Genomic DNA, 9,445 nt, shown 5'->3' with positions numbered 1-9,445 from the left:
AGCCGCTCTGAAGGTGCCCCTAACGAGGCGGCCAGTAGCCGCTTGACCCTCCTTCAGGAGACGGCCTACAGCCATTCCAGAGGCAAACAGAAGATGGCCTGTAGCCGCCCCCGCCTTCATCAGGAGAGGGCCGGTAGCCGCTCTGAAGGTGCCCCTAATGAGACAGCCTGTAGCTGCTCGACCCTCCTGTAGGAGACGGCCTGTAGCCATTCCTGCTTTCATCAGGAGACGGCCTGTAGCCAGTCTGAAGGTGCCCCTAAGTCGGCCTGTAGCCGCTCTCTCCCCCAGGCCACGGCCAGTAGCCGGGTCTTAGCAACGGCCGGTAGTTGTGCCCCCAGAGGGCCACGGCCAGTAGTCGGGCCCTATGGCAGGAGACGGCTGGTAGCTGCTCCTCTGTCAGGTGCTGACTCCTGTTCACCAACCTACGATCCAGAGGGAGCCCCCACCCTGGAGGAATGCTGGAGAGGCCCTATGACTACCACCGGGCTCTTCTCCCTGCAGCCAGATCCTGAGAGGACTTGCCTGATGGACCTCGACGTAGGCCGACGCCGCAGCCCACTCCTGACGGCGTCTATGGACACTGGGGACCGCAGCCCTTGGGACCTCCAGACTGCCCCTAGGACCCCCGGGCTGGACCTCCCTACACCCAGACCCCGGAGATCTTCGTCCTCCGTCAGGCGCCTGAGCGAGAAGTTCAGGCAGCTATATGGCCCGAGCCCCGAGGGCCAGACTCCCGCCTCAAGCCCCGAAAGCACAGGACCCTTTGCCACCAGCAGCCCCGGACAAGAGAGGACGCCCCTACACGTGATCCTGTGGCCCCTGAACACAGAGGCCCCCGGCGGAACCCAGCCCCATGATTCACCTCCGCTGCCTTTGTACCTGACTGCCACGATGCCCAGACTTGACAGGAGTGACAGTGAAAGCCTAGTGTCCATGACATAGTGAAGTAAAGGCAGAACTGAATTAACAGTATAAAGGAAGTCAGTGAGGAAAGCATCAGTGACAATATAAAAGAGTGGTGGAATAGGTAAGGTAACAGTGAAACAGTGAATACGGCAAGGCAGTGAAATATGGGTCTATCACAGTGAAGATGCTACCAAATAATAACGCCACACCACACTAAGATCATATGCAGGCCCAGTGTTAAAGTAATAATTACCCACAGTGAGACAGTACCACCAGTTCCACAAATATATAAAACTTGGACTTCCTGCAATAAAAGTGCATAACCCCTCTGCCCTAAGTGCTATCCACCTTACCCGACCTTGACCTGAGTAGTATCCTGCGCGATAATAACAACCCATATCTAGGCCTAAGAATTATAATTGTCCAGTATATCTGTATTCGTGACATCTACCCGTTCCGCTGTAGAATTTAGTAATACACATGTAAGGTTGTTGCCTTGAGTTTTTGTGTCCTGCCTCTCTCTTATTCGTCTAAGCTCCAGTCTAGAAAGAGAATCCAGCTACACACTAGGCGTTAGGGGGACGGGAAGCCGACCCCAAAACACCTGGCATTACAGAGATGATTTTTTTTTCTGGTGTGATTCTACTTGCGTTCTTGCACAGTGGAACAAAGCACCAATGGTGGTTATTAGTTGACTTGGCCATGACGAAGCAAAGCTTGGCTATTCAGCAGAACCACGATCACACAACTCTGGTCTCCTGGCTTGGTGGGTGTGTGACGTCACAGCCACTCAAGACTTGAGCTGTCATGAACCTCTTTTTATGCAACTTTGAAGGATTATATATACAAATTTTTACTTTGGTTTGTCAAGTTAACTGTATCACAGGGTAATTCAGCACATTTATCACTCAAATAAATTGCTTACTTAAAAAAAAAAAAAAAAAAAAGACCGTCAACCAGTCCATTGGGCACTGTTTGTGGTGTTGTGTTAACAAATAGAAAAATAATGATAGGTGGATGGAAGGAAACGTGTATGCAGATCAATTTTCATCTAGTTTCGCTGTTGCTTCTTTCCCGTGAAGAAGAACAGAAATTAACTCTGATCTACAAGCTCATGTTGTGTTTCCTTCCATACACATAAATATGAGTTGATGTGTGTGGCTGTTTTGTTTATTCGTTAAAGATATTTCCCTGCTAAAAAGGAGGGAACTGGGCCCTATTTTAGCCCAGTCAGTGTTTGACGTCTTTCATGTTTCAGACTGGGTGCATTATATAATCATGCTCAGGGTCAGTCATATGGCTAGCCTCTTCGCAGGATCTGTTTTCCAGGATAGACAAGGCTAGAGTATTTACTACTACTACTACTACTAGTACTGGTACGACCACTACTACTACTACTGCCACTACTACTACAACTACTATTACCATTATTATTATTATGATTATTATTATTATTATCATCATTATTATGCAAGAATATAACGAGATGGCAGAATATAGTATGGTAGATATGTAATAAAACAAAACTTAATGGAGAACTTTTTTTTTTTTTTTTCCAGCAGATGGCTCTGCTCAAGTACTTCAAGAAACTCAGTGTTACTGATGAACTACGACCTGAAGAGCTGGATAAAAGGCAAACATCAAGTCATGATAATGGACAGGATCGCCCAACTAGATCAGTTTTACCAACACAGAAAACTGGCAGTGAAACGTGTTTCATGCAGAAAAGGTAACATCCATCAAGTTCGTCCATTCAATTGAAATCAAAGCGAAGGAAGTGGAATAATGACTGTGAAGTATGGACTTTATTGGCAAGTGAAGAGGATCAGAATCCTTATCCACCTACTCAGTGTCTCTTCTGATCTTCGAGGTATAAAAATTCAAATCTTGTGCCTCCCAGGCTACTGTCTCATATCAAAGTGCAACACTGTGGGCATAAAAATATATTAAAGAACTTTATTGAGGAAACTCGAGCTGAACTCACAAAGCCACAAACTTCTTTCGATATGGTCCTTCGAGAAAAAGGAGAAGCTTATTCTAATAACATCAGTGGAAATGGCACATATCTAAGAAAACTTTCACTTTAGCAGAAAAAGTAAATCTTCGATGCTTAGACACTGCTGCCCAGCATCTTCATGGAGGCAAGAAACCACTTGATAAGGTTCAGAGAATTCTATTTTCAGACTCCTCAATGAATCTGTGGCAGTCGCTGAAGTTTTGAAGGATCGGCTACTTACAAGGCACGGGGGAGCACCTTGGTTTGGTTTGCAATTCGATGAAACCACGGACGTACAAATGCTGTTCAACTTTTAGCCAACTGCTGCTTTCCTGACAGTTAGTCCAAGAAAATAGAACATAATTTTCCTGCTCTGTTTACCTCCAGGTGTGCAAACAACGGCAGAGGAACTATTCACCAAGAAAATGAGTTTATGGTCAAGAATTATCTGAGCTGGAGCAAATATGCTTGAGTTACCACAGATGGGGCTGCAGCAATGGTTGGAGGTAAGAAAGGTATTGTTAAGAAAATTAAGGATGTTGCTTCCAGCTGCTATTTTATTCATGTATAATTCATCGGGAGGTACTGCTCGCGAAGAATGTGCTGTTAAATATAGGAAAACATGATTTTGACAAAACCATCAGTCATGTGGTATAGATAGTGAATAATATCTGTGCAAGAGCAAAAAAGTCTCATGTTTGAACAACGTTGCAAGGAAATTGATGTAGAATTTTCTAAGCCTGTACTGTATGCAGATGTTTGTTGGATGCCATGTGGAAAAATGTTGAGCAGATTCCTAACACTAAGATAAGAAGTGTGCGTATTTCTGGCAGAAGACAAAAAGGCTGTCAAGTTCTAGGACAACTACAGGATTGCCAGATCATCATACGTGGCTTCTATCTTTGAGAAGCTGAATCAGTTAAACCTATCACATCAAGGCAGAGGTGGGGATATTTTTGATGTAGCTGGCAAGACTGAAACTGTCAGGTTGAAGCTTGGGTTGTGGGAAAGACAATTTGAAACTAAGAGCTTCGGTAGTTTCTCCTCCCTTGATCAGTTTTGAAAGGGTGCAAATGGGAAATGCTATCTCCTTCTCTGGAGGAAAATATTAACAGTTTTGTTATTTGTCATCTGAAGAGTCTGGAAACGAAGTATACTATCTATTTCCCGGATCAAGAGGCAAGAGCATTCGAACAATGAGTATGGATTGTAAACCCCTTTGTATCAGCTCATGTCGGATCAGCCAATCAGGAATCATTGACAACTTACATTGTTAGAACTGTCCATTGATTTTGGACAGAAGTCGTCATTCCATGAATTCTCCTACTATGGAGATTTCTGGTCTTCACTTTTGGGAATTCCAGACTACCACGAAACTGCACTAATGGCCATGTCTTACCTAGCTCGAATACCAACAACATATCTGGCAAGAAGAGGCTTCTCTAATTTGGTGGATATTAAACAGGTGGTGCCAGGCAGAACAAACCTTGCCCAACAGCAGTTATTTTATTTTCAACTGTGTGTGTGTGTGTGTGTGTGTGTGTGTGTGTGTGTGTGTGTGTGTGTGTGTGTTGAGATGTCCACCTTCAGAAGAAGAGTGGACACGGGCAGATGATGGAAGCCCGTCAGAGATAATCAATGGTGATACATGAGGGCTCTATGAGAGCAGCTGTAAAGCAATAAAGTTTAGGACTGCAGACCGTGGAGGATCTGCAGCTAAACTGTCAAACAGTCATGACTCGAGGCTGGCAGGGATGGACTGTGGAATGTACGACTCCCTCAGGTCGACGTACAGTTGCCTATAACGAGGAGCAGAAGCGTCGTCGTGGTCGGCTGGCGTGAACAGGTCGAGGAGAATCTCCTGGAGGTCAGTGTCATTACAGGAGGCAAGGTGGGCGGCCGTTGCAGAATCGAGGGGAGGAATGGCTTTGGAGATACACTGGGCAATGGATGGAGGCTTGCCCTGGCGTTTGCCCTTCTTCTTCTGCTTTTTCTTAGGTGGAGATGACACTGGAGCCTCAGCAGGAGATGTGGCACGTGGTGATGGGAGAGGAGAGTCTTCTTCCTGCGTGATGGAAGGAGCAGGAGAAGCAACTTTCTCCACGGCTGCAGGCGGCGAGTGGAGAGGCTCTGGGCTGTCCTGAGCGTCGGTGGTTTCCATGGCAACGGCAGAGGTGGTGGTGGAGGAGGCAGTTGCTCTGTTGAGAGGAGCGTCGAGCTGCAGCCTTTTCTGCGGTGTTGTGCGGGGTCTAGGAGGCTGCAGCGTGGCGGAACGACGCTCCTGACGAGGGGCTGCCTGTGCATCACAAGCGAAGCTCTGTGGGATGACAAGGTGCGGCAGCCCATTCTTCTCAAACAGCTGGGGGAGAAGAACAAGCATTGCTGCCTTGTCATCGCCACAGAAAGCCTTCACCGGAATCACGATGCACATGGCGACAATGGTATCCACATCCCCAGGTCATCGGGGATCCACAGGCCGGCGCCTTTGGGCCGTGGGGCGCTGCCGTGCGTAGGCAGAGCCTTGCACAGCTGCACCTCCTGGTCCAGTGACGTCTATAGCCTCGGGACCCTTCGTTGTCTGGTGAATGTGAAACTCCACTGTCTCACCCTGGTGTAACGAGAGCGAGGGGCGCCGTGAAGAGGGAGCAGCGATCCCTGAGTGATGCACGAATACATTGGCGCCAGTATCCTGGCGCCAGATGAACCCGTACTTCGTCCTGACGCTGTACCACTTCACGGTGCCGGTGATGGTGATGGTCTGCACTCCTTCAGGCCTAATGCTGCCAGTATCAGCCCCCCTCAATGGGTTGCAAGCTGTGGCAGAAGTAGAGGCCATGCTGGAGAGAGATGTTGCTCCTGCCGCTGCTGGTCCAGTAATGATTTTCAACTGTTTTCAAATTACAGCCCTCTGAAAATTCGTGAACTTGGTTTGGCCTTTCAAGGTCACTCAAGGTCAAATTTCATGGTGCCAAATAATAACCCATATGACACTTCTTATATCTTGATAATTGTACTCTAAATATCTCTGTCTTCAACCGGTTTCGAGTTTTAGCCTAACCTTGAGATTGACCTTTCAGGGATACTTACGGTCAAAGGTCATGGTTCCAATTAAAACCCCACATGGTGACTTCCTTTATATTGATAATAGTATTTATCTGTTTTCAACCAGTTCCCATTTGTAGCCCCTCTGAATATCGGTTACCGTGAGTTTGGCCTTTCATGGTCACTTAAGGTCAAAGGTCATGATACCAATTAATATCCCATATGGGACTTCTACTTGTTGATAACAATAAATGTCTATCTGCAACCAATTTCGAGTTACAGCCCCCTGAATATCCATAACCTTGAGTTTGACTTTTCAAGGTCACTCAGGGCCAAAGGTGTTCGTGCCAAATGAAAACCCATATCGGAGTTCGTGTATGTTGAAAACTGTAACAATATCTTTATATCATTAACCAGTTTCAAGTTATAGCCCCCTGAAAATCCGTGACCTTGATTTTGACCTATCAGGGTCACTTGATTACCTCCAAAGTTTAGTAACTTCCTCTTGGGACCAGTGCCCACATATCCTGAATGCTTCACATAACATCATTCAACCGTTTTTCCGTAATGTTGCTAGCAAACAAAGAAAAAAAGTCAACTAAAAACAATACCTTGCTGGATTCCTTCTAGGGCGAAGTAGAAAGCGAAACCAGTTCCAATAAGTGAATTTCTTGGTGAGCGGGGCACTGGAAAGTGAAATATAACCTCGCTTTGAAAAGACTGTTGGAACAGTGCAGTAGCAACTGCTACTGATTATAAAACTTCATTAATTTTATCTGCTATTTTATAACTTGTGTATACAATGTGATAAACTTTTTATACCATCTGAAACAGGACATGCTATGTAGGCTACGTTTAACCCCTACACCGCGCGGGCATGTTTACCAATGTTTTGTGTGTCCCGCGGGGTTATTCGGGCTCCGACAGACTCTCAAAAAATATTTGCCAAAAATAAGTTATTAGTCCTAGAATATTAAAATTATATATGCTTATGGCACATACCTTCAGCTTTCTCCTGGAATGTTTGTTGAGCCTTCTTCCGTTACCGTAGGACTTGTGGAGACCTCTGAAGTTGGGTAACGAAGTCTCCACTTTACACTTCCCGACAATCCGTAATATGATTACCACAGCCAGATATTAACGCTATAAACACTACTCTATGATTTTCAAGTAGTTTGGGATTCATACTCCACAAAAAAAACACTGTGAAAGCAATGGAAATTACGAACGCGTCTGACCGTCACACTTGCGCTAGTTCGCTCTTGGTACTCTGTCATTTATTATTCATAAAACCCCTCACACTTCATATTTCTATTACTATATCACACTTATATATATCTGGAGTCTTTCTCCATAAGTTTCCTTCAGTAGTATTAGTTTATTGTCACTGAAGTCATTCAATTTTTCATTCAGTAAAATACGTAGAGAGCCACGGATTCACTTTCACTGTTATAACATAAAGTATTTGTACTCATATGCTTATATTACTACTTACTTACATTACTATTTACATTTTCTATTCTATTTTCAATATTTACCCTTCTATTTTACTTACACTATGTTATTCACTGTCACTTTCAGTAAGATAAAACTATAATACACTGTTCAATCATATGTACTGAACATCCATTGCTTTCACTTGCTATTTACACATTATTTACACATTATTCTCCTTTCACACTTGCACTGTTAGAATTGCTTCTGGCTGTGGTAATCAAAGAAGCAGGTAACACAGAGGGGAACCTGGCACTCAGTGCACTGCCAAGAGGTGCGTTTGTGCTCAGGTGTGCGGTGGGTGGTATGTGCACACACCTGACACCTGCGAATCGCAGCCTTCCTTTTCCCTGTGGCAGGCATTAGCTCCAGTCTGTGCTGATCCATATACGCCCTCTGCTCAAGTCGGTCGGAAAGTGTTACTGGATGGCGCCTTGGAGTTGCTGCTGTCACCCTACCATATCTTTCCAGCAGCTGCTGGACACAAGTCCTGGCAAACAACCTCAGGGAGAAGGACTTCGGTGGCTTGACCTTCATCTTGTACAGGATGAAGGCGTTCAGCATCGTCATATCTATGAGATGCAGGAAAACTTTCCTGTACCACCTAGTATTCTTCCTGAGGCAGTCGATCTCACCAATCATCATGTCAGACTTGTCCACCAGCCGCATGTTGATATTGTAGTCCAATACAGCATTAGGTTTCATCACAGGTTCGCCTGTCCTATGGTCGACCTTCTCACTGTCTGTCATCTCCCCCTTATGTACGGTGGTGAGCATGTGCACGACCCTCTTGTCATGCCACCGTATTGCCAGCATCTTCTCAGACTTGCTTAGGTGCACGTCTCCTCGCTGTGAGGTTCCTGCCTCTGTGAATTTAGGGAAGTGGGCACGATTACTTTTGACAGTGCTGCAGGAGCCAATGCCGTGCTCAGAAAGGTATTTGGCAAGTTTCGGTGCTGTATACAGCACATGATTCCCACCAAAATACTTTTCAAGGAGCACTTTCACCACACAGCCTGAGAAGCCAAGGGGGTGTGTTTTATCCAGATCGACAGTGCTGGCTGAATAAATGATGAAGTCAAGGATGTACCCCGTCTTACAGTCGCGCAGTACAAAGAACTTAATTCCAAATGGATGGTGTTTGCTTGGAATGTACTGAACAAACCGAAGACGTCCTCTGAACAAAACCAAGGATTCGTCAATGACAACCTTCTGAAAGGGGTGGAAGAATGACATAAACTTATCCTTCATTCTGCTCAGAATCTCCCGGATCTTCCAGAGTGGGTCGGTTTGGGAAGGTACATCGTTGTCGGCAAAGTGCAGGTTTCCCATGATGTTCCGGAAGCGATCTCTGGCCATGTACTTATTGAAGGTGGATGAGGGTAGTAAGGGGTCCATGGACCAGTATTCTTCCAACTCATGCTTCTTGGAGTGTGGCATGAGAAGCATGAGGGCAAAGAACACATACAGCTCCTGCACTCCCAGCATGGACCACTGTTGCATCTTGGCTGCACCTGTACCACTTGCAGCACATTGTGATTCATACCTGTTGGTCTCATCACATATGTGCTGCATGACTTCGTCATCTAGGAAGGCCAAAAGGTAGTCCACACACTCAGCATTATCGTCAATAGTGAAGGCAGGCTGAACTCCTGAGGAGCTCTCATCAAACACTAAATGTTCAGGCACAAAATCGGACCCTTCCGTCCACGCAAAGGCATCCAGGATTCCCTGTCGTGGCGGTGTAGGGTGGGTGGTGGTGGTGGGTGGCTGTGAGGAAGATTTACCCCGTTCAAGGTCACTCGCACTGACCCTGGGTTCCCGTACAGCACTAGCTGTACTTTTACAAGTCCGGGATTTACCTCTTCCTCTACGGCCTGCCTTCACTGTTGATGCTGGTGGTGACTCCGACGACGAAGACTCCGGAGATAACTCAGCCGATGATGAGGAAGAAATGAGTGAAGTGGGGCTTGGGGAACGGGGAGATGAATCAACTCAGGACTCATG

The 9,445-nt window shown here is 46.0% G+C and overlaps 1 pseudogene; it reads right to left on the bottom strand.

Moving 5' to 3' along the window:
• Positions 1-5,360: 5,360 nt before the first annotated feature.
• Positions 5,361-5,738, bottom strand: LOC145403961 (cold shock-like protein pseudogene; annotated as a pseudogene).
• Positions 5,739-9,445: the final 3,707 nt, after the last annotated feature.

Source organism: Coenobita brevimanus, chromosome 7 (genome assembly GCF_032717465.1).
Source record: "Coenobita brevimanus isolate Jiangsu-jjx chromosome 7, ASM3271746v2, whole genome shotgun sequence".
In the NCBI taxonomy this organism is placed as follows: domain Eukaryota; kingdom Metazoa; phylum Arthropoda; class Malacostraca; order Decapoda; family Coenobitidae; genus Coenobita; species Coenobita brevimanus.
This window is presented reverse-complemented; position numbering and strand designations above follow the sequence as displayed.